This window comes from Lissotriton helveticus, chromosome 7, assembly GCF_964261635.1.
Source record: "Lissotriton helveticus chromosome 7, aLisHel1.1, whole genome shotgun sequence".
Lineage (NCBI taxonomy): Eukaryota > Metazoa > Chordata > Amphibia > Caudata > Salamandridae > Lissotriton > Lissotriton helveticus.
Window position 1 is genome coordinate 405,914,531 of NC_136068.1, and position 21,387 is coordinate 405,935,917.

Genomic DNA, 21,387 nt, shown 5'->3' on the forward strand with positions numbered 1-21,387 from the left:
ATCGGTATTACCGATTCGTTATTAAGGAATGTTAAGGAATCGCTAATATTTTAGCGATTCCTACCTACATTGCATTTACCGATTCCTTAACGAATTGGTAATATTCGCTATTAAGGAATCGTAAATGTAAGTTACCTACATCTGGCCCTAGGTCCTTTATACCCTTTTAACAAATATAACTGCTTTTATAAAGGAATTGTGAGGTTTCTCCATCTTCTTAATGTTTTCATGTATCTTTAGCTTCCCAGGTACAGTGGTATCCCATCTGGAGTCCCTCTTGAAAGAATATAATGAATACAGGTAAGTATATTGAATTAAATGTATTTCCTATTTTTCTTCTTTATTATTCCTGGTATTATCCTACTCTGTCTTTTGTTTTTTAGGGACTTTTTATTTAATAAACTGATTAGGATTTCTGTGACATGAGGAGCTTTTCATAACTATTCTTTTAATTTTTATTTTGGTATAACTTTCCTCTGAACTTCATCTAATCTTCTTTCATTGACCTAGTTGGATCTTTTACCTTAACAAGGCATGGTTGCCCAAAACAAACTTAATCAAACCCTCTATTTATCTTAATACTATTTGTATTCTACCTATTCCTCCTTATATTCTACATTTAGTAAATCAGAACCTCTCTGTCCTTTCTGCTATTGAACTACTCAGCGATTACATTTTCTGTGGACCCTCGTTTTTACCCCTGTGCCCGCCATCCTGTGAATTGAGCACTCACCTGTGCTAGCCATGCTCCTCAAGGTGTGTGGATGGACCGAGAGCCTCACTGAAAGGGTATGCTTCAAGAGGTATTTCGGCGTTTGTTTTGACAATATCTCCTCTCTATGACCCAGGATCCCTGCTCCGACCGTTCCTCTCCAGCTAGTGGTCTTCTCTCACGTCTCACTCTTATGCTCCCCCTTTCCTTCTTGTTACTCATCGTTTTCCTCTTCTGGCCACACCCCTCTCTTTCAATGTCCTTACTCTCTGTCCATTCCTGTCTGTTCTTCTAGTACTGGGAGGTTCTGTGGGAGGTGCAGCAAAAGTCTTTTTAGTGTTTTGACCTGTTTTTTTTCTTTCTTTTACATGTGTTGCAGACAGCCCACTTCAAGATGAGATTTCAGGTAAGTCTTCCTTTATCAGGCTGCTCGTCAAAGGTAGGTTTCCCTGGGTGGCAGCCAAGCCCATAAAGAAACAGTATATTTACCCCTAATGCTTATGTATCCACGCTGCATTTTGGACCATTTGTGTCGTGGACACCAGACCAAGTCATACGAGTGGGGCAGCATTTCTATAGAGAGAAGTGTTGGAACATTGAGTGGTAGGAATTTTGTAAATAGTAATATGAGGAAAATGTGTGATTTTCGGCAAGGTTTGAGGTTTGGAGGGCATTGTGGGTAGGAAAACATTGTGGTACCCTTGTAAGGCACACCACCCTGGACTCCTGTGGGTGCCCAATTTTTTCAAATGTGGGGATTTAATAGATTAAGCATCCTAGGAAGGTAGAAAGCCTGTTGGGGCTATAGGGTTGGGAAATTGGCCCAATACCAGGGCGTCCAGCTCACGCTCCATAGTTTTTGTTTTCCTAAAATGTATTTGCTGCAGCCCCGAGAGCAGAATGCAATGAATCTCCTTATAACCCCCATGGGGACAGAACACCTGTTATGCTTGCCCCCACCCCTTCTTTTATTGTGGACCATTTTTTCCATTGTGGAGTAGTGGGCATTCTGCTCCTCATTTACCCTAAAAGGAAAACAGGGCAAACACTTTTTAATGGCTTCTCCTTCTGTTAGGCTATTTAACAGGATCATAGCTATCAGTCCCACAGCAGCCGCAGAGGCACCAGGAATGCAGAGGGGCCCTTTGCAGCCCAATGAGGCTTATCTATCGCTTCAAAACTAGTGGGCCTCATGTCTCTCGCTTGCACTAGGTATGGAGCATCCTTGATACGCCACTAGTGACAGGAGCTGCCTGGAATGCTTCAGGCCCATGCCCCTTACTTATCTCTGTGTTCCAGATTAAATGACTGTAACATACTAGCCCTGAAAGTGCACAAACTCCACATCTCTTTCCCTAAGGAATAGCTCAGTGATGTACAAAAGATTAAACCAGTCACTTCAAAATATTAACGTAGAATACCTCACTTTCATCTCCATTTCACTCAAGCCCATTCTTTTTTTAGGCAATCATTAAAGGAGACCAATATCTAATGATGTGAGGTCTTATAGTAGTGTTCTGGAAAATCTCTTAAGAGCTATTGGCCTACATTTGTCCAAGCATTGATGCATTAGGTTGTATATGACCCCATACTCTCATGCTGCAGGGTCATATGCTGATGCACTCTCCAAAGGTGCAACATGTTGAGAGGAAGGACCGTGATGTCATGAATACACCAAACGCCTCATACAAAATTCAGCCATAGGATTAATGTTTCCAGCTTGTGACTGTCATACTGGTCGCACATGGATCATAGCATAGAGCCGACCCCTTGAAAAACTTGGAAGCAATACTCCCACATGTAGAAATATGGCAGGAATTTCTAAATGCACGAGTCCTATGCAAATGCTGACGGATAAGTCAATGGATAACAGGTAAGAGTTTGACTTACCTTCGATTGCATCCACTAAGGTGTTGAATTTGCTTGTCATGAAACAACAGCTGCAATGGCAGGACCTGGCAGATCGGATCTGTGGTGAAATAGGAAGTGTGAAAGTAAGGAAAGTTGAGATTCAGGCTTAAATCCCTTCCATTCCGCCAACTCAGCTGTGGAGGTTTGACCGCCACAGTTAAGTTGACTGGAAAGCACATCATGATTGGCCCGGTGGAGAAACTGGCGGAACTCCCTCTGACAGCAGCTTTTGCCTATTCCACCATTGATGCGGTCAAGATTTCCTGGTGTTTACGGTGGGACTGCAGCGTTCTTTGGTCTATGCAGTAGTCAACATCTAAATAGGGACCGCCAAGTCGGCGGCAGGAATATCTTTGAAAAAGTGACAATGGGAACGATTCGCGTAAGATCAAAATCAGGCCCTCAGACCTAACCATGAGCATTGAAGCAAGGTGGCAATGCTCTGACTCTTTCCCAAACTCACAGTTCTCTATATATACAACATGAAGACTTCAAAATTAAAGAAGAAAAAGAGAGATGATGTTTTTTGAAGATTAGGTCCTGGTCTTCTGTTTTTTCTGTTGGGGAAGACTGTCCTTGGAAGAGATTTCTTTGATGTTAACTGAAGATTTTAACAGATCTAAGTCTTCCATAGGACAGACTAATAGTGTGGATTTCTTACATTGTTTTGAGTCTATGTTGCTCTCCGTTTGAAAAAAGATACTCTATTAAAGATTTGTATCTCTGGAAAATAATTCACTAAATTAATGAACAGACTCTAATTGCCCATTTGTATCAGGCTTTGCAACATATCCTCAGTTTTGTATTGACCATCAGTGTTGCAATAGTTTTTTTGCAATTGGTTTATTTTCAACTCTCCTTTATTCATGTGTAAAGAATCTAAAATAATAACCTAACGTTGCTTAAAATATTTGTCTCTATGTCTTGATTTGGATTTAGTTCCTATCAATAATACATGCATCTAGATCTTTCATTTGACTAAAGAATGGTAAAGGTAAAAAGAAATTGGTAATTGCACAGATCCATTATTAAAGAATCTATCTCAGAACACTCCAAAATCATGAGTTTCAAGTTTAACATTTCTGTTAATTTTAGAGAAAACTGCAGTATTTATTTTGTCGTGGTTTGATAACAGTGTTGCGCTACAACCTCTCTTTTAAATGCACATCTGCCCCCGGAGGTTACCCCGTATGTTGCTATTATGGTTAACATTCCTCCCCTTGCTGATGGTGAGAGGGAATCACCTGAGTCCCTGCTGGAAAACATTAAGACTTGGTGTGATGAAAACTGCTCAGGGGAAAAGAATATATCGCGTAGTATACTAACTGGGAGACGGGTGAGATGGTTGGGCTGAACGAAAAAAACTAAAAAAGGAGATTGTCTCATAGTTAATTTTGCTAAACCGAATGAGGCACTTCGTCACTTTTGGGATGCCTCACAATTAGACACCCAGGACCAAGGGATTCGAGCACAACCATTGGGCTTTTTCTACCCAGATACTGGACCAGGTACTATGGGAGGGAGGCCTTTCTAGGCCAGGAATACAGCTAACCCGAAGCACCCAATACACATCTCACCTCCCTACCCTGGTAGAACGCAAACGTATAGCTGGGCCACCATAAAAACAGGTCTACGTCCAAAGACACCTAGCGACCTTAGCCGTAAGAATTCGGAGGCCCTGGTCCTTCAGAACCGTTTCTCCCCTCTGTCCCAGGTGGGAGAAATAGACTGACTGGTTGGCCCCAGAGTAGGTCCCAAATAAATGACAATAAAGAAACATCTGTCAGGGGGGGGGAGGGAGGTGAAGGTAAAATTACTGAGCTGGAATATCGCAGGGCTACGTTCCAAAAGAGAAGATGCCAATTGGCTCAATTTTTTAAAGCAATATGATATTATAGCTTTACAGGAGACCTGGGATAGGGGGTGTAATTTCTGAGTGACTGGATATTCCTCATATTTTGTCACAGCATGTAGCTCGCCAGCAGGGAGAGATAAAGGGGGTCTTATATTCCTGTTATCAGTTAACATAGCTGGGACCGTCAAAAAGCTAGACACCGCTTCTGATAACTATTTAATAGTGGAATTAACTAGAAAAGATAATGCTAAACTTTTGATAATTAATTTCTATAATTCTATCCTAGATGGGCAATCAAATGAGCATCTTTGCTCACTAGGAACTTTTTTAAATGGATACAAAGAAAATCAAACCACTTTCGTCCATTACATATTAATGGGGGATTTTAATATTCATTTGTGTAATCTGAAATGTCAATACCAAGATCTGGAGGGCCCTGCATATTCAGTAGTTCAACACTTTGAACATAGCTCTAAAGGGGAGGCGTTGGAGGAACTTATTTCAAAGGTTGACCTGTATAAACCAGGATTTCACGATAATAAAGAACGTGTTGTAACGTATTCTGCGAGGGAATCTGAATCAATTATAGACTATATATTTATTTCCCCGGGATTATTAAGTCACGTGATCTTCTATAATGCTGTTGTATCAGTTTTCAGCTATCACAACCCAGTAGTCCTAGAATTAGACAACAGCAATAACTTTCTTAATAAACCTACCAACATAGGAGCAGTAACCACCCTTAAAACCAAAGATCAAGGGAGGAGACTAAAGTGGAGCAAAGTCATTCCTGAAGATTTTGCGAATATTATCAATCAAAAGGCTGGAAAAGAATTAAGTATCTGTCAGGACCCATCCAGCCAGGGGGGGGAAGTAACCTCCTCATTTGAAGCCATCTGTCGCCTAGTGGACAAGGAACTTATGGTAAAATCCCCTCAAAATAAGACCCTTGTCAAGGGGTGGTTTGACAGTAACTGCTCAAGAGCACATAGAATGCTTTTGGAGGCCCTTAAAAAAACACCCAGGGATAAGCATCAGGTTGCACGATTAAGTAAAGAATATAAAGCTATAGTGCAAGCGCGCAAATATGAACTAAAAAGGGAGGCATGGGAAGCCCTAATGGATAAGGCGACAATGAGAGATAGCTCTAGGTTCTGGGCCATTGTTAATACCCCTCTGTTCTCTGGCGTAGAAAATTGTATGCTAGTAGTCAGCTTTGCAGAGGAGGATTGATTAGGCCATTTTAAATCTATATATGGTAGTGACCTGGTTCTAGAACCTTTTGAGGCTGTCCCAATTAACCAATCGGGGCCACAAATTTGTTTTTCGGTTGAGGAGGTAGAGAAGGCCATCATGACCACATCCGGAGGTAAGGCTTCTGGGCCCGATGGTGTCCCTGCGGACTTGTATAAAGAAAACCCTAGATATTGGGCCCAACTTCTAACAAATGTTTTTAATTCGGCAGTAAGCTCTGGGTTCCCTGCAGCATGGTCATGCTCAACAATTATCCCTGTATTTAAAAAGGGGCAAAGAGGGGACCCTAGATGCTACAGGCCCATATCTCTTTTAGACTCGTCCTTCAAAATTTTAGGGAAAGTCATTTTGGCAAAACTAGATGGCTGGGTTTCAAAGAAAGACCTCCTTTCTAATGATCAATATGGGTTTAGGGCAGGTAGAGGGACCGAAGACCAGTGCCTTAACTTGCACCTAATAATAAATAAGAACACAGTTGCCTCGAGAGGCTCGGTCTATTTGGGGTTCATGGATTTGTCCACAGCCTTTGACCTAGTTAATAGGTCAAGGTTGTGGACAATACTATTGGACCTGGGCCTCGACAAGGAGCTTGTGTATTTCCTGGCAGAATTACATAAAAATCTATATGCCTCAATTAGAATGACCCAGGAGGGTAAATGCTCTGCAAGATTTAAGTCAGGGATAGGGGTACGCCAAGGATGTATACTTGCCCCAATTTTACTCACATTGTCTATAACCTCTCTGGAAGAATCGCTGGGGAAGGCCACGCTTGATATACCGCGTATGGGAGGGACGCCGACACCTGTACTCCTGTACGCGGACGATACCGTTCTTTTAGCTCGGACACCTCTGGGTCTACAAAGGCTATTAAACTCCTTTGGTGAGTTTATGAAGTCTTTGGATCTAGTGGTCAATGTGGGAAAATCACATGTGATGACAGTTGGAGCTAGAAAGTATAGTACAAACAACTTCCACTGTAATGGTAATGTGATCTCAGGAGTTAAGGTTTTTACATATTTGGGTGTAGTATTTGATGACAGAGGTGCTTGGGTCCCCCAAATTAAGTCTAAAGTTAACTCTGTTAGAAGATCTTCTGCTGCAATTTTAGGTTTTGCAAAGTGGTTAGGAGGGAAACCTTGCGAAGCAATCCTGGCCATCTATAGAGCAAAAACAATCGCCATTGCCAGATATGGGGCTGCAATATGGGGTTAAAAAAATTCGGAGCTAATCCAAAATGAGGAAAACAAATTTCTCCGTGCCCTCCTTGGCCTACCCCAATCTTCAGCCACCTTTTCAATCCACCAGGAGCTAGGTATGGGTTACATTGTTGATATGATTAATATGGCACCCATCCTATTATGGATAAAAATCTGGCTGAACCCCAACCTCTCATTGAACCACCTTATATTGCGGGATTGCATGAGCCTAGAGAAAGCCAGGGACATCCAGTGGCTATCTTACATTAAAACAATCACTAAGGACATGGGACGACCAGAAATCTTTACAAATCCTGAGACCCTGGTAAAAGCAGACTTAAAATGGATTAAAGTAAATTTTATTAAAATTAGAGAGCAGAAGCGAGAGAAGGAACAAGTAAGAAAACCTATGGTTAGGGGGCATTACTTATAGATCTCGACTTTGTCTATCCAACCATATCTTACGATAGTAACAATTCCGTTTCATCGTTGGGTTTTGACAAAGTTTAGATTTAATCAGTTGCATAGACCTTTAACTGATTGCAAAACATGGTGTAACCCAGTGGATGCCCCCCCTGTAGGTGTGATGGCTTTTCACTGCAGGATTCTAGTCATTTCATGTTTTTTTGTCCTTTGTATAGATCAGCCAGAAGAAAGTTTATTGTTCCATTGTTAAAGGAAAAGGGATTCCTGCAAGTTAAACTAGCGCTACTTTATTTGCAGTTAATGGAATCTCCAGTAATCATGTATGGAGTGGCAAATGTTATAGTGGCTTCCATTCGTTGTAAAAAACTGAACATGATAGACTAACTGATATTGTTCCTGTACATTTATTACGTCAAATGAAATATATCTTTTTAAAGAAAAACAAAAATTGCACATGTATATATATATTTTTTTAACTCTTTTATGCGTATTAACCCCTTCAGTGCTGCACGAATTTCGCTGCAGTGCTGAAGGGTCATAAATCAAATTGACTCATGACGGAAATGTTCCGTCATCAGCACCGGAGCACCGACGCTGATGACGGAACCGTTCCGTCATGAGCATGGAAGGGGTTAATGTAATCCCTCCTTTTCTGCATTGCGACTTTTATGATTTTTATTAATCGAATAAAGTGGTATTGAATTGAATTGAATCATTTGTTTTATGTGTTATAACTATGTTTTATCATTGTTTCCAGGTTAATGTTTGTCATATTGGACAGTCTTTTTATTTGTGGGATGCCTATGTTGTATTTGTTACATGATCTTGCTATTTATGTGGTCTTGTCAATCTTTGTTAAGTGGTTATAGTTTTCTTCTTTGTGGTTGCGATTTTACTGTTTTAGCATGTTTTTTTATTTGTGGTATGTTATCCTTCTTTGTAGCCTAAGTTCCAATGTGCAAGTATGATTTCTTTATTGGTGATTTGATTAACCTGTTTGTCTGTGGTACCTAAACTCTTTTGTTGTTTGATATATTTATTTACAAGTGTTATTCTTAATCATTATGGTGTTGTTTCTATGCAAAAATGTACCATGAATAATTTCCACGTTTGGGTTGGGGTTTGTATGTATGTGTTAAGGTTTCTATGGTCTATTTCTTTTCTTTCATGTGGTGTGATTTGCATGTCTATAGGCTGATTTCCATAACGGTAATTCTTTTCATGTTTGTGGTGTGATTTCTATCTCTTCAAAGGAGATTGGTATCTATGACTGAGGTTTCCTGTTTGTGGCATGAACATTCATTAAACCTTATGCCAAGCATGATGAGATTCTCCTTTCCTACTGCAGCATTTGTGAGAGACGCCAAGGTGGAGAGTCCATCCCTCATACCTTCGTGGATTTTATTTGTTGCACTTTTCTTTCTGCTGGCAGCTACATGTCTGTGCATATTTCGGCGGAATTGGAGACGCTCCCATGGTGAGTAGCAACATTGTATGAATAAGTGAACATACTGGTGGAAGGGAGACAAAGGAGCCCTTTTTAGGCAGGTATTAATGATCATATAAAGTTTGTCTGAAAATAAGGATATTAACAACATGAAGTAGTACCAGTATTGTCTTCTCTTTCCTAGACTAACCCTGGGCGAAGCACTACGCTCGTGTAGTTTGCGAAGTTTGCGCAATTTCGCACTACGCGAGCTGCACGTAGCACAGTGCGAACACGCTTAGCGCAGCGTAGCGTAGTGCAGCGGTAATTTTTTGCTTGTTCGCGGTCCTCAATGCCATGTTCGCGACCGCGAGCAAGCATATTGACATTCCGGCGAGACTCTCAACCCGGGGAGGTCAGGTTTCTCATTGCGAGTGGTCGGGCATGCTCGCGACCGCTCGCGGTTAGAAAATACCAGTTCGCGTTGAGAAAGCTGCCGTTCGAGTAAAAATCTACTCGAGTGCCAGAAAACTACAGCTCACACTGTGCAAGATGCACAAGTTACTACTTGTGTAACGATATATCTGTAAGAGACATTAGTTAGTGATAGATTCCTTACCTTAGAACAGCGGTCTTCAATCTGTGGGGCGCGACCCCCAGGGGGGCCGTGGCGTCATGGGCAGGGGGTCGCGCATTCCCCAGCCTTATTGTCTGCACGCAAGGATTGTTGAATGGCATCAGCTCGAGGCCGTTGTCCCAGACAGAGCCTCGCACTGGGCACTGCTCTGAGAAGCAAACTTATTATGCACACTCCTCACCAGCTGATGAAGGGGGATGGGTCTTGCTGTGGGGGGGTCAAGTACCAGCTTAATTGAGTCCAGCACGCTTGTTAATGTACTGTGTCCACAAAGGAAAATGCGAGTGGGGCTTGGGGGTTGGAGGGGGCCGTTCTCTCCGAGGTGAAAATCAAATGGAAGTCACAGGCCTGAACCACCCAGCCACAAGGTTTTCTTACTGTTTGCCATTTGTTATTGTTCCTGTAGCATTTGAAGGCATGGATTGCTATGATGTCATCAGAACCCCTGGATGCCATTCCCTCTCATGCATCCTGTATTTAAAATATCTGCTCCTTGTCGGCCTTTTTTGGGTGCTCCAGATACTTTCGAAAACACTATGAGTACCAATGTCTCCATTTTGGAGAAGACAACAAAGAGCATGTATATGTGTATAATTGTGATGATAACATTTATTCTTGGTAAAACTACTTCCAAACCAACAATACACTTTTATTTGAGGGAAGAAAAAGGCCTTTGCAAGACAAAATTCTCTTGCATCATTAGATGAGTGTTTATTTGCCCGTGCAACTTACATTTCTTATTTTGGAAGCTTTTAGTCGATTTTACCTGTTAGAAAACTGCTTCACAACTGTTCTTAGTTTGAGTGGTACAGTCCTTCTTTTTCCGGCCTATCTTTTTCGATGGTGGATATTGGCAATGGAAATGTGCTTACAGTCAGTGGTAATTTTACCTTCCAGAGTGGATTTCTGCAGGGAGTGAGTTTCCTTTTTCTGTAATACGCGTTGTTTTATTCTAGTGGCAATCATCAATTGCAGCTGACGGTATTTGCTTTGCATTTTTCCTGTAAAGGGAAGTAGCCCTCTTGTAGTAATGGCGCCTTCTGCACAACTTGGCCTGCATGTAATCCCAGATCCTCCATTTGCAAAACAGCTGTGTGTTCCTGGACACATTTCTATCTGCCTGCGCCACGATTGTTCTATCTACTAGTATTGGAAGCACTTACAAACAGGACAGGATTGCACTCAAAAATTATTGACATTTGCCTCAGGAAAGCACAGCAGGTGCTAAATAAAGGAGTGCGTGGCTATTAAAAAGTAGTTGAAGCACTTTTTGCATAGCTGATCCGGCAAGGCCTTTTTTGGGTGACATTTGCCTTTGCTGGTTTTAGCGAGATATTCATGTAGGTATCTATTTGCAGACAAGGGCATCAAGAGTTCAGGGTTCTAATCCTCATTTGCCAAATTGAGCACACTGTGCGACCCTGCTCTCATCACCCAGACTCAATGTGCATCGATGTATTTAAAGGTACAGAGCGAATGCGCTTAGAAGCCTGCTAGTCTAAACCCAGCACCAAGCGGCGTTTAAAGTGCACAATTTGTTCAAGAAAGCAACAGGGCCCAGAAAGCAGACGCTTGGCAGTTAACTACGAGACTCGTATTGCCTGCTCATTGTTACCACTGAGAGATGAAGGATGGATGGATGAACGGGTGGATGGATGAATGATGGATTGATGGATGTGTAAAAAGATGGGTGGATGAATGATAGGTGAATGGATGGATGAAAGGGTGGATGGATGATTGATGGATGTATGGATGGACGGATGAAAGTGGATGTATGTATGAATGGATAAAAGGTTGCATGGATGAATGATGGATGGATGGGTGAAAAGGTGGGTGGATGAATGATGGGTGGATGGATGGAAGGGTGGATGGGTAAAGGATGGATGTATGGATGGAAGGATGAAAGGGTGGATGGATGGATGTGTGAAAGTGTGGGTGGATGAATGATGGATGTATGGATGGAAGAATGAAAGGGTGGATGGATGAAGGATAGATTGGTGAAGGATAGATGTATGGATGGGAGGATGAAAGGGTGGACGTATGAAGGATGTATGGATGAAAGGGTGGATGGATGTATGGATGGATAAAAGGTTGCATGGATGAATGATGCATGGATGGATGTGTGAAAAGGTGGGGGGATGAATGATGGGTGGATGGATGAAAGGGTGGGTGGATGTATGTATGGATGAAAGGGTGGATGGATGAAGGATGGATGTATGGAAGGGAGGATGAAAGGGTGGATGGATGAAGGATGGATGTATGGATGGGAGGATGAAAGGGTGGATGGATGAAGGATGGATGGATGGGAGGATGAAAGGGTGGATGGATGTATGAATGGATAAAAGGTTGCATGGATGAATGATGGATGGATGAGTGAAAAGGTGGGTGGATGAATGATGGGTGGATGGATGAAAGGGTGGGTGGATGTATGTATGGATGAAAGGGTGGATGGATGTATGAAAGGGTGGATGGATGAAGGATGGATGTATGGATGGGAGGATGAAAGGGTGGATGGATGAAGGATGGATGTATGAATGGGAGGATGAAAGGGTGGATGGATGTATGAATGGATAAAAGGTTGCATGGATGAATGATAGATGGATGAGTGAAAAGGTGGGTGGATGAATGATGGGTGGATGGATGGAAGGGTGGATGGGTAAAGGATGGATGTATGGATGGAAGGATGAAAGGGTGGATGGATGAAGGATGGATGGAAGGATGAAAGGGTGGATGGATGGATGTGTGAAAGTGTGGGTGGATGAATGATGGAGGGATGTGATGAGGTCTAACAGGCGCATTTATGGTTGTCAAAAGTTGATGATGAGGAGTACCAGTTCCTAGAAACTTTTGTCGGAAGGGGGTCCTTACGCCTAAAAAGGTTTTACAAGGGGGTCTTGGCATAAAAAAGTTTGAAGACCTCTGCCTTAGAATATCCCCAGGCGTCAGACTGGATCCGGAATTTTTTTGCGTAGCAGTACCCTTGCGCGTCGGTAGGCGTCGTCTGCGGCTCCGCGTCCGTCGTCAGCGTCGTGGGCGCCGTGATGACGTCGTCGGAGTACTTAGACGCCGCCTCCGCGTGCTGACGTCAGTTCTTAGACACAGCTTTTCCGCGCCAGAAGCGCTGAGCCATGTTAAAAACCAACCCTGGTGCCATTGAAACTAGGGCCCTGAAAGGGGGTAACCCTAACCCTAGATATCGGTTCGCAGTACGGGGAGGATGGGCGGGTCGGTAAGGAATCTATCACTAACTAATGTCTCTTAGAGATATATCGTTACACAAGTAGTAACTTGTGCATCTGAAAGAGACACGTTAGTGATAGATTCCTTACCTTAGAATAGATACCCCAGCAATACCAACCCCGGTGGTGGGTCTGCGAACCAATAATCACACCAGAAAGTCCTGGAGGACAGAACGGCCAAAGAAGCCATCCCTCCGGACTTGGCTGTCCAGGCAGTAGTGTCTTGCAAACGTGTGCAGTGATGCCCACGTAGCTGCCTGACAGATGTCTTGCAAGGGCACTACCCGGCCCAGGGCAGTTGTAGTCGCCGTGGCTTGGGTGGAATGAGCCCGCAATCCAACAGGGGGCTCCTTCTTAGCCAAAGAGTAACATGCCTGGATACACAAGATGATCCACCGCGAGGTGGTCCTCTTGTGAACCGCTTTCCCCTTAGCGCCCACGTAACCAACAAAGAGTTGGTCATCCACCCAGAACTGGCGTGTGCGATCCAAGTAGAATGAGAGCGCACGTTTTGGGTCCAGACGGTGGAGCCGCTCTTCCTCTTTAGAGGGATGCGGTGGCGGAAAGAAGGTTGGCAAGGTAATGGACTGCCCGATGTGGAAGGCTGTGACAACCTTGGGCAGGAAAGATGGCTTAGTACGCAACACAACCTTGTCCGGATGGACAAAAAGGAAAGGAGGAGTACAAGAAAGGGACTGGAGCTCACTCACTCTCCTGGCAGAGATGATGGCAACCAGGAAAGCAGTCTTCAGAGTAAGAAGGCGGAGAGGACAGTTGTGAAGTGGCTCAAAGAGAGCGCACATCAGAAATGTAAGAACAAGGTTCAAGTCCCACTGAGGCATCACAAATGGAACAGGAGGGAACGTGTGCGTGATGCCCTTTAGAAATCTATTTACAATAGGGGACTTGAACAAAGAAGGTTGATCAGGCAGCCTCAGAAAGGCTGAAAGGGAAGAAAGGTAGCCCTTGATAGTGCCCAGAGCAGAGTCCTGCTGGGCAAGAGAAAGAAGAAAAAGAAGAACCTCAGAGAGACGGGCAGCAAGAGGATCCACAGCCTTTGCTGTGCACCATGCCACAAATCTGTTCCACCTGCAGGCGTATACCGACTTTGTGGAGGGACGCCTGGCTGCCAGAATGACATTACAGACTTCAGGAGGCAAGTCGAATGGCCTCAACTGTTGCTGCTCAATCTCCAAGCATGGAGGTGGAGACTGGACAGGTTCGGGTGGAGGACCGTCCCCTGCTGCTGCGACAGAAGGTCCTCCCGAAGAGGCAGACGAACCGGGGGATCGACTGACATACTGAGTAGCTCTGGATACCAGTACCTTTGTGCCCAGTCCGGAGCCACAAGGATGACTTGGGCCCTGTCGCTCTTGATCTTCTTCAGCACTCTGGGCAGAAGTGGTATAGGCGGAAAGGCGTACAACAGACCGCAACTCCACTCGCGACGAAAAGCATCTCCGAGCGAGTGCCGGCTTGGAAATTTGAATGCGCAGAACTGATGACATTGCGCGTTCTCTTCGGTGGCGAATAGATCTAACCAAGGCTCTCCCCATTGCTGAAAGAGGCCTTGCGCCACGTCCGAGTTCAGACGCCATTCGTGATCCATCATGCACCGACGGCTGAGCTCGTCCGCCCTGGCGTTCAGATAACCTGCCAGGTGTTGAGCCACCAGGGTCACGCCCTGGCGTTCCAGCCACTGCCAGAGGTGCAGAGCCTCATGGCAAAGGGTCCACGACCCCACCCTGCCCTGTTTGTTGCAGTACCACATGGCGGTGGTGTTGTCCGCGAACACCTGCACTACACTCCCCCGGACAGAGGGGAGGAATGCCTTCAGTGCTAGACGAATCGCCCGCAACTCCAAAAGGTTGATGTGGAGCCGGGCCTCCGCCGGAGACCAGAGGCCTCTGATCTCCGCCTCTCCCATGTGGCCTCCCCAGCCCTGTAGGGACGCGTCCGTCACAACCAAGTGCTCCGGTTGGGGAAGGGAGACGGATCTGCCGCTGACCCAATCGCGGTCCGTGAGCCACCACTGCAGCTGTCTCGCAGTGCCCTCCGAGATCAGGACATGGTCGGATAGGTTGCCCTGATGCTGGGCCCACTGTAACTTCAGGTCCCACTGCAGAGCCCGCATCCGCCACCGGGCGTGATGCCCCAGAAGGATGCAAGAGGCCATCAGCCCCAGAAGCCGCAGCGTCAACCTGACCGAGACCCGGGACAAAGGCCGAAAGAGTGGAATCAGAGCCTGAATGTCCCGAACCGCTGTTCGGGAGGATAAACCCGAAACTGCCCCGAGTCGAGAACCGCTCCGATGAAGAGGAGCTTCTGAGGGGCCACAGGTGTGACTTTGGCACATTGATGGAGAACCCCAGCTGGTGCAGGAGATCTGCCGTAGTCTGGAGGTGGCTGACAACTGTATGGGGCGAGCCCGCCTTCAACAACCAGTCGTCGAGGTAGGGGAAGACTGAAACCCCTAAAATGCGCAGATGAGCTGCGACCACCGCCATCACCTTTGTGAACACCCATGGGGCACTTGTAAGGCTGAAGGGGAGCACGATATACTGAAAGTGCTTGTGGCCAACCGTGAACTGCAGGTAGCGCCGGTGGGCCGGCAGGACCGGGATGTGGAAATAAGTGTCCTGCAAGTCCAATGCTACCATTCAGTCTCCTGGGTCCAGGGCAGCTAAGACCTGAGCCAGTGTCAGCATTTTTAACTTCTCCTTCCGGAAGAAGCTGGTGACGTTCCTTAGGTCCAAGATAGGGCGTAAGCCCCCTTTGCCCTTCTTGGGTACCAGAAAGTAGTGGGAGTAGCGACCACACCCTACTTCTGGCCCAGGAACGCGCTCGATGGCCCCCTTGGCCAAGAGGGCCATAACTTCCTCCCGCAGAAGCCGCAAATGATCCCCCGATACGCGGTGGTTCTGCGGTGACATGGGGTTGCCTCGAAGGGGAGGGAGTAGCCCCTTCGGACGATTTGCAGCACCCACCTGTCCGATGTGACAGTGCGCCAGTGGAGGAGGTGATGGTGAACCCTGCCCCCCACTGGCGTCACATGGGCCTAAAAGCATGGACTAGGAGGGTTTTGAGGCGGATGCTGCAGGGGAAGGTGTGGCCTGACCTTGCCGTTGTCCCCGACCGCCTCCACGGCGGTTTCCACGGCCGCCACCGTGTTGGGTATTACCCTGCGGAGCGTGGCTGGCAGCACGTGCGGGTGCACCCCTTCCGTGGTCACGAAAGGAGTGAAAGGCAGCCGATTGCTGGCGCGGGCCGAGAGGCCCAAGGACTTGGCCGTAGCCCTGGAGTCCTTAATGCGCTCAAGCGCATGGTCTGCCTTGTCGCCAAAAAGGCGACGGCCATCAAACGGCATGTCCATGAGAGTATACTGGACATCGGCCGAGAAGTTGGCGGACCTCAACCAGGCGTGGCGATGAATCGCCACCGTCGTTGCCATCGCTCTGCCCAGAGAGTCGGTGTTATCCAGTCCACACCGAATAGAATAACGCGCCGCATCTCGGCCTTCCACAAGGGCTTGGCCGAGTTTAGCCCGTACCTCGAACGGTCATTCTGGCAGCACATCCGCGACCGTATCCCACTGTGAGTGGGTGTAATGGCCCAAGACGCACGCGGTATTGGAAGACCGCAGTCCCAGGCTCAGGGATGAGAATACCTTTTTGCCGTATTGCTTGTACCTCTTGGATTCCCTGTCAGGCGGCGCAGACGGGAATGCGGTCTGGGAGTTTGAGGCCTGGATCACTAGGCTCTCAGGGGTGGGGTGGGTGGACAGGAAACAAGGGTCGCCCTGGGCTGGGCGGTGGCGTCTGGCCACGTTCCTATCTACAGGCGAACCTGTAGCGGGCCTGGACCAAGTGCCCAAAAGAACGTCGGTTAAGGCCTCGTTAAACGGCAGCAGTGGCTCGGCTGAGCATGACTGCGGCTTAAGGACCTCACTGAGGAGGTTAGTCCTCACGGCGCGACGGGTAGCTCAAGGCCCAAGGCCTTGGCTGCCCTCATCAACACCACACTGTAGGTTGCCCCCTCCTCCGTAGCCACGGTAGGAGGTGAGACAAAGCCAGTGTCCGGAGAAGTGTCTATACCACTGGCCTCCGCAAGTTCACCTGTCCAGTCCTCCTGGGACTGACACTCACATGTCAGAGGGTCCTCAGACCCCTCCCAATACTCCTCATCACCCATCTCCTGGTACTCAGGGATAGCAAATGATGGGGCCGGTTCATGGAAAGTGAACTCTCCGAACGGCGTCTGAAGTGGCGCCCAGCGGCGCCGCTCCGGCACCGGAACCGGGTCGAGGGAGGCATCGGGGACGGCGCCGCCCGAGGACGACGCCGGGGGTGACACCTGAGGGACTGGTGCCCGGGAGGTCGTTAAGTCCGACCCGCATCCGGAACCGGATCCAGCGGGGGCCTGCGGCGCCGGGCCCGAAGGCGCCGGCATCGTTGGAGCCGAAGCCCCCGACCCGCTAGGACCCCCAGACGGGTCCACTGGGCCCGAAGGCGCGCGGAGCCCGTCGGAGGAGTGAGGGACCTCATGGCCATGAGGAACTGCTTGATCTCCTCCAGCGTCGCGCGAGGCCCAGGGACCAGAGGGTATGGGGCCGGACACGGCGCCTGCTACTCTGACGGAGCCGCGTGGGTGGAGTCACCTGAACCCCCGGCCACGTCGCGCCAGCGTCGGTGGGAGTCGTAAGAGCGATGACGTCTCTTCGACTTCTTGTGCTTACCTGACGACTTCGACCCTGAGGAGTGATGTCGACTCCCGGAGCTCCGGTGGTTCCTCTCCAGCGACCGGTCCCTCGACCTCCGTGCGGACCGGGACCGTTTTCGGTGCGGGGCCGACTGCCGGAGTTTGAGTCGCTTGCGGCACCGCTCCCGCCTAGCCTTCGAAGTCAGGGCCCGGCAGTCGGAACAGGTCTTGTTGTCGTGGTCGACACCGAGACAGTGGAGACACCGATGGAGAGGGTCGGTGATCGACATCAGCTGGTCGCAATCCTCACAGGGCTTAAAACCTGGCATCCCTACCGGCACCAAAGAATGATCAAAAGATCAAAAAAGTTTAGTCAAAAAGTGACTACGGTACCACTTTTTCCGGATCTGCGCTGCTGGCGCGGAAAAAAGAAGAACTGACGTCAGCACGCGGAGGCGGCGTCTAAGTACTCCGACGATGTCATCACGGTGCCCACGATGCCGATGACGAACGCGGAGCCGCAGACGACGCCTACCGACGCGCAGGGGTTCTTCTACGCAAAAAAATTCCGGATCCAGTCTGACGCGTGGGGATATTCTAAGGTAAGGAATCTATCACTAACGTGTCTCTTTCAGATGCCGTTTTCAATGATTGCACAGTGCCGGATGCTTGTTTGCACTGTGCAATCATTGAAAATGCATCTTGCACAGTGCGAACAGTGCTACTTCGCGAACTACGCCCACCCTTACCCTAGACATGCCTTCTTTTACCCCAGACATTCACAAGAAAATAAAATCTAAAGCGCTGTAAATGAAATGAGTTTTGCAATCCACAGGATGTGTCTTTCTGATGCGTCTAAGAAAACTCATTGATTTCTGTTACTGATTAACTGAAAGAGCACAGGTGGATACTTCAGAATCATGTTCACATGAACAGACATCTGTTTTAAATTTACTTCACGTGCACCCCTGTGAACTCACTTTTACATGCCCACTTACTGACTTCTGTATCATATGTTCCATCCCTTTGATTCTTTTTCTAGCCTCTCACCTCTCACTTGACAAGAGTTCTCTCCTCCTGTGTCATATCCCGATCACGCCACTCCTCCCTTCAGATGTTACAGTTTCACTCCATCTGTGGCTTGAGTTATCATTCAATGGACTTGCATGCAAAACTGACCAATAATAAACCTGGTGCCTCCGTTACAAATTATACTAATCCTTGCTTGTGATGAGAACATTGTGTTGTGATGTACAGGTTCCTTCACGAGCGACATGCTAACTCACCCTGCTCTCTTTCTTCTATCCTGACAGAGCCAAATGTATCAGAAATGGGCCAGGAGGTGCCCTGTTGCCTGAAAATCCTATTGGTCTGCAGCCATGGGGTACCTGTTGGAAGCCTCTCTCAAGGTGCTGCCAATCATCCTCAATGCTCCTGCTACTGATTGACATACTCTACAGTGATCTGTATTGTGTCATTTTTTTACAAACTTTGCATTTAATTTAAGAAGGCTAAGGACAGATTCTGAAAATAAACCCTAGTGTACACTGTGATGGCCAACTGTCTGATCAGTGTGGGATCAGTGTAGCCAGTTAAAGCCACTCCTGACACAGTGTATTTTCCCTGCTTCTTTGTTGCATGCTGGTTGAGGAGTTCAAGCACACATACTAACCTGATGGATGGAGGGGTCTACTGCAACTCACCAGTGCTCAATACTGAAATTGGATTGTGGGGGATGGGAGGGAGGAGGAGATATCACAGGGAGCTGGCAAAGTCCAGCCCGTAGGGTGTATGTATATAGGCTCAAAGCAGGGTGCTTCTACTCCCATTCAACATCAAGGAGAGCCAAACAGATCCTTGAAGAACATGTTTATAAAAATGGGCACAATTATGACCATACTTAAGATAGATTGTCTACTGTATAGTCCACTTGGTTTGTATGGCTGCACATTGAACATCAAAATAATCCAAATCAGTACATTCACTCTAACTAAGGAACATAGGAACATCTTAATTCAATTTACAGAATATCCTTCCGTTTCTGTAACTAAATACACTATTGAGTCCAACTATCTGTTCTATCCTATGAACCTGGTAAGCCGAGTGCTCATCCTCTGGTTTCGATAAACTATCTATAGATTTCTTACTAATTGGTTACTTTTAAATCTTCAAACAATATGTCAGTAATTAATAGAAAATCTGTAGCAATTGATAAATGTTTAGTGATGAATATCTCACAAAACTAGTAAAGTATTGGAAAATTGTACAGTAGTGTAGACTTTCAGTGTTATACAGATTTACATTTGATTCAGATTTATATTAAACACAAATATAAACAATCACACAATTTTCAGCTAAACCTATTAGAAATCTTGTAATAGTATTGCATACTTGAATCTATGTCTGCTGACTCACTTACTTTAGTACTAGGCAGAGTAATGTAACAACATTTCCCACAAACATGCAAAGTACATAGCTTGCAACAAAGGTCACAGAGAGTTTCTGGTATAGTATACTATTATTGATTGACAATTTGAATGTTTTTGATCTCATGAGTTTTTGAAAAGCACATTCATTTGATATTCTGTTCTGTTCTGTTCCATATAAAAATGTGTTTTTCTTGATTTAAGATAGTAGCAAGGAAACCTTCTGCCATGATGTACATTTTGTTTTGTGTTCACTCTTAGCAGCTTAGTGAGAGGTTGCTAATGGAATTCATGATCTTGTCAAATGTCTATGACTCCTAAAAAATAAATCCCCTAATGAAGGCTGGAGACTCTTAAACCACCCTAAACCGGTTCAGAAAAGAGGTTGAGATTAAGCGCATCCTCCAGCAGCCACACCCCTGCATAAACCTCATTAAAAAATGTCACAGATACATGGATTAACCTACAGCCAAGTTGATGTACAACCTGAAGTGAACACCTCAAGTATATTAACATTGAAGATGAAGGAAGCCTCCATAAATCTATTCGGGTGTCCAGCTTTAAGTATTGAGAAAATGTCGTGTGTAAACATACCTAGTCTTTCCCAATACAAAATAGCAATTACTTTAAGAATTATTAAATGTTTTTGATCATAGGCCAGCCATATCCTGAAGCAAAATCTCTTAATGTCCAGAATAATGAGATATTAAAGCCTATATTTATAGTGGAGAACTGGTTTTGCCACAAATTATTCTAAATGAACACTGTGTCACAAAATGTTATTTTTAGCCAGTCTTTTAGTCACAGAGGGTATTGTCATCTAACAAGAATATTTATTAAGAAATGGTACTAAGCACTAGTAATAATGTTTAGTTCTGGGGAGTAAATTTAATGAACGTATTGCATAAATATTACAAATACATTAAAGGTATCTTCCATTATGAAATAGTCATCTAAAAATATAAACACAGTCAATTCATTGCAAAAGTAAAACATCATAAAGCCCCAGGTTTTCTGGCTCAGACTGTGTCTTAGACTCCAGTCAGACTGTAAGAACGTGCACACCGCAAAGACTGTCAATTCGTTATTGTCTGTTTTCAGGATTCTTAGTGCAATTTCATGTTGTGTGCTAGGCTTACATTCAGACAAATAAAAAATATGAATTTTCTTCTGACATGGGAATACGTGGGACAAAAGAACAGCAGATGCAACTTTGTAGATTAAACAAAAATCCAATCTTTCAGTGGATGCACAGCATTTGTTGCACAGTGTTGACTGGTATCCTACATTTCAAATACAGTGTTCTTGCTTTAGGTGGATCAAAAAAAACTCCATAAACATTTCAAACCGTAGCACATTTTTGTGATCAAGGAACAACTTGGTCAGGCTTACTTTTTAGACTCCCAATACCATCTCTTATGGACAAAATGCCAGTATCTCAGTTAAACTGATTTCACTGCTTCCTTGGGAATGTATTCAGGACTATCCTGTAGCTCCTGCACGTCCAGCTTGTAACCCAAGGATTAATAGTTGAACCTTGATCATATACAATTTGTATCCATTTCTTTCAGGTCTCTGAATGCACTCTTATATGATACTAGTTGATT

At 45.8% G+C, this 21,387-nt stretch overlaps 1 long non-coding RNA gene across 1 annotated transcript in view; it reads left to right on the forward strand.

The window, feature by feature from the left end:
* The window catches only part of LOC144766790 (uncharacterized), a 278,901-nt gene extending 258,392 nt beyond the window's left edge, over window positions 1-20,509 (forward strand). Inside the window, exons 2-5 of the long non-coding RNA XR_013597930.1 lie at window positions 241-300; window positions 1,092-1,118; window positions 8,703-8,831; window positions 18,668-20,509. This is a non-coding gene — a long non-coding RNA (uncharacterized LOC144766790). The remainder of the gene's footprint in view (window positions 1-240; window positions 301-1,091; window positions 1,119-8,702; window positions 8,832-18,667) is intronic.
* The last annotated feature ends 878 nt before the right edge of the window (window positions 20,510-21,387 follow it).